Raw genomic sequence first — 4,657 nt, 5'->3', positions numbered from 1 at the left:
GACAAGATAAAGATTCCCAGCTCACATCAGGACTACAAGATCCCAGGTACGTTCAGCTGCATCACATCTAATGTGGTGTACTTGATTATTTGTACTAAATGTCCTACTGGGGGTCTGTATGTGGGGGAGACCGGGCAAAAACTGAGAACAATGATGAATTCTCATCGCCACACAATAAGAGAAAAAAGAATGGATCTACCTGTGGCAAAACATTTTTGTATGCCTGGTCATAGCATGATGGATGGACATTAAATTACTTGTATTAGGCTGGTTTCACATTTGCGTTTTTTTGCGCTTGAAAAAAACGCATACGTGCGCATGCGTTTTTTCCCCTATATTTAACATGGGTGCGCATACCTGCGCGCTGGCATGCGCACGTATGCGATTTTCATGCGCTGCGTTTTTTTGGGGTGTGCGTTTGTATTTTACAGACGCTACATGTTGCATTTTTTGGTCCTGCAAAAAAGCGCATGCGCACGTATGCGCACGTTTTGCGCTAAAAATGGCCATTATAGCCTATGGATGCGCATACGTGCGCACTGGCATGCGCATGTATGCGTTTTTTTAGCACTGCGTTTTTTTGGTGGTGTCCACTTGTTGTACTAGTTATAAACTTCTAAAGTAAAAAAAAAAAAGTCTATATAAAGGAGGTGCCTGCCAAAACTCTGCCACTACTACACTGACAGATTGGAGAGCAGACAGTCACCAAGGAACCCATCTTCTATCAGCGTCAAGAATGTGAGTATATTACATTATATGCCTGTCCTTTTAAATTATGTATGTACTAATGATTTTTATTATTTTTACATGCAGTATGTCTTCAGAATCCGAATATTCCCCATCGCGGCAGGAATTGGCGCAAGCAGACCGTGAGGTGATTATTTTCGTGCATCTGGTAAGTATATCTGTTGCTACTCCAAATCTCTTACGTTTTTTTCAACTTTTTTAAGACATCATCATCATCATCTTCTGCGGACGGGACTACTGAGGGCGAAGAGCAGGAGCAGCGAAGCCAAGTCCCGGTGGTGATACGGAATGTATGTATCAAATGACTTGTAATGTTCTTTATTTTTTATCTTCTATTTTTACTCTTTTTTATGTTTCTTTTTTTTGTAACTTTTTATTCAATTTAAATTTGATTATTCTAATGAATGTGTTTTGTCTAGGTTCCACAACGGGATGAAGACGTCTACCTGGATAATGAGCAGCTCATCAGCCTGGTCCAGGAGCGTGCGCCGTTGTGGGACAGCCGTGACCGGCTGTACAAGGACAATGTGGTGACCCGGCGGCTATGGAATGAGGTGGCCGCAGCGTTGATGGATGGCTGGGACAGCGCCACAGCATCCTCCAAAAAGGCGTTTAGTGAGTATTTCCCTGCTCTGTATTGTGCCGCAGTGACTGTTGTCCTTGACGGCACTGTTGGGTTTCGTGCTAGGTATATTCTAGCAGGAAACCCAACAGTGTCATCGGGCTCTACAGTGACTGCTTTGAGTATTGTATTGCTATATTGTGCCGCAGTGACTGTTGTCCTTGACGGCACTGTTGGGTTTCGTGCTAGGTATATTCTAGCAGGAAACCCAACAGTGTCATCGGGCTCTACAGTGACTGCTTTGAGTATTGTATTGCAATATTGTGCCGCAGTGACTGTTGTCCTTGACGGCACTGTTGGGTTTCGTGCTAGGTATATTCTAGCAGGAAACCCAACAGTGTCATCGGGCTCTACAGTGACTGCTTTGAGTATTGTATTGCTATATTGTGCCGCAGTGACTGTTGTCCTTGACGGCACTGTTTTTTTTTTCCCGACAGTGGACAAAGTCCGAACACGTTGGCGTTCGATCAAGGACCGCTTCAACAGTGATGTTCGTGCTGAGGGCCAGGTTCGCAGTGGATCTGCGTCAAGGACCAGAACTAGATACCGTCACTATCACGCGTTGCAGTTCCTAAGACCGGTTCTTGCCACGAGATCGTAAGTATTATAAAGTTTGGGTTTTTATTTTTATTAATCTGTGTTTTTCTAATCCACAGCTGATGCTTCTTGTAAAGGCATGGTAGTAATGATTTTCCTTTCTTCCACAGCACCTGGAGCAGCACCCTGCAACCTGGCCCTGGAGCGGTCCTTCCTCGGACGTCCTCTGACCCGTCCCAGCCATCCGACAGCCATGAAGCACCTTGCAGGTCAGCCACACACACAGCTGGTGACCAGGAAGCTGGGCCATCAGGTGTTCCCCTGTCCCAGGTCTCTGCCACTGGTTATGCGGGCACTACCCGCCAGCGGCAGAGGGCCTTGGACAGGAATGTCTTGCCCGAGTTTATGCATTTGAGCGAGGCCTTTAATTCCAGCCTCAAGTCGCTGTCCGACAGAGTTGAAAGCGGTTTTGCACTCATGGAACGTGGTTTTAACCACTTTGAACACCGCTTTAATTCTGTAGAACAGCGCCTTGACCGTCTGGAGGCCGACCTCAACAGACCAGCACACCATTTTTTTAGTAAGATTGAAAAGGGCATGGCGGAACACCTTAGTCCTGAGCAACAGCTGAATGTGCTGCAGGCCTGCAACAATGCTTTCTTGCAGGCTATGCAGCATAATCGGTACGGTCAGCAGTCAGTGGTGTCATTTCCACCTGTGCCACCATTGACTCGCTTCACCTCACTACCGACTTGTGCTGCATACCACTGCACGGACACCTCTATTCAAAGCCAGGACACCCACCGTTACACCACCACAAGTCTGAGTGCAGCTGGTCACTTCACCGACACCACCATGGCAAGCGCTGCTCCTGTCTGGAGCACCACCGCCACTCCCATGCATGCGTGGAGCTCAGCCACCACTAGGCAAACATGGAACAGCCCTGCCACTACAACAACATGTAGTAGCCCTGCCACCACCACTCCGCAAACCTGGACCATCACTGCCGCCACCAGTCCTCCTGCAAGGACGAGCACTGCCAACCAAGAGCAGCAGCGAGCAGCCACCTCAGCAGCAGCAGCAGCCACCTCAGCAGCAGCCACCTCAGCAGCAGCCACCTCAGCAGCAGCCACCTCAGCAGCAGCAGCAGCCACCTCAGCAGCAGCAGCCACCTCAGCAGCAGCAGCAGCCACCTCAGCAGCAGCAGCCACCTCAGCAGCAGCAGCAGCCACCCCAGCAGACGGGGGACCTACACTCAATATTTGCCCCAAGTTCAAGGCAAAATCAATCAAGGCGGGCATTGGGCCAAAGTCGGTCCAGGCACACAAGCCTACGGCGACATGCCATTACAACAAATGTACCTGAACAGATTTCCTCTCCTCCAAGTGTTCCTAGTTTAATTCCCTTAACTGGACTACCTTCCCCCACAAGTTTTGTTGCCCCTTCCCCTCAAACACCGTCTTCAACTGCAAGTGTTGCATATTCCCTGCACACCCCCAAATTGAAACCATCTGCCCCCAAACGCCGGAAAAAATAATTTTTTGGTTTATTTTTGTGATTAAAAATAAATTTACATTTGTGATTCACCATTACAAAGTTTCATTAATGTTGTTTGCGTCGCTCACACACACTGATGGGTAAATACATGTAAAAAATAAGTTTCTTTCTTAAAAAGTTTCACCAGTTTGTTTTTTGTGAAACAAGATGCTAGTTGGTAAAAATCGAGTTATTACAGTAGGCCTTGGTATGACTATACTAGGCCGTGGTATTTCACATATGACTATACTAGTAGGCCCAAGGCCTACTATACTCATATTTGAAATACCACGGCCTAGTATAGTCATTCCAAGGCCTAGTGTAATAACTCTAGTTTTACCAACTAGAATCTGGTTTCATGAAAAACAAACTGTTGAAACTTGTCAAGTTTCACCAGTTTGTTTTTCGTGAAACAAGATCCTAGTTGGTAAAAATCGAGTTATTACAGTAGGCCTTGGTATGACTATACTAGGCCGTGGTATTTCACATATGACTATACTAGTAGGCCCAAGGCCTACTATACTCATATTTGAAATACCGTGTTTCCCCGAATATAAGACAGTGTCTTACATTCTTTTGACCCCCAAAAGTCCCACTATGTCTTACTTTCGGGGTATGTCTTATATTAGAAAAAAAAAAATGACGATTTTTGTTTTAACCAAAAAACAACATTTATTAACAAGCTGAACAGTGTGGTGTTCACCACAAAACAGTTTTATTAAACCAAGTGCCCAAGAAAGTGCCAAGAATGTCTTGTTACAACCGTATCATGACGGTATTTCCATGTATAACATGTAAAACATTTAAAACAATGAAAAACGGTAACAATGAACAGTCTGAATAAGTTATACTGGAAGATAAAACAAGATTTATTCGATGACAACCATGTCATCATCTTCAGGAACATCATCGTAAACATCCACACTCTGAGGTTCCTGTGGATTTTCTTGGGACTCTCGGGAATCCATTTCCGCCTGAATCATTGGCCCATATCTCTCATGGGTAGCAATGGCACTGTCCTGAAATGAGCAGGCCTTGTCCAGGTAGCCAGCTCGCAGTGCATTTTCAATGCAGGTGTCACTGATCTTATCCCATGAATTCTTCACCCAGTTCACAATCTCAGGCAGTTTTGGCTTAACAAAGTTCCCACGTACGTTCCTCTCCATACGGTTTTCAATGTAGTCATTGATTTCCGCACGCAGATTGTCCTTGAAG

General features: G+C 45.8%; 1 long non-coding RNA gene across 1 annotated transcript; it reads left to right on the top strand.

Moving 5' to 3' along the window:
• The first annotated feature begins 542 nt into the window (after positions 1–542).
• On the top strand, positions 543–1,379 carry LOC141100937 (uncharacterized). Its single transcript, XR_012234818.1, has 3 exons — positions 543–874; positions 951–1,037; positions 1,167–1,379. It is a non-coding gene; the product is annotated as an uncharacterized lncRNA (long non-coding RNA).
• The last annotated feature ends 3,278 nt before the right edge of the window (positions 1,380–4,657 follow it).

Source organism: Dendrobates tinctorius, unplaced genomic scaffold (assembly GCF_039654945.1).
Source record: "Dendrobates tinctorius isolate UK_male_01 unplaced genomic scaffold, ASM3965494v1 ptg000111l, whole genome shotgun sequence".
In the NCBI taxonomy this organism is placed as follows: Eukaryota; Metazoa; Chordata; class Amphibia; order Anura; family Dendrobatidae; genus Dendrobates; species Dendrobates tinctorius.
This window is presented reverse-complemented; position numbering and strand designations above follow the sequence as displayed.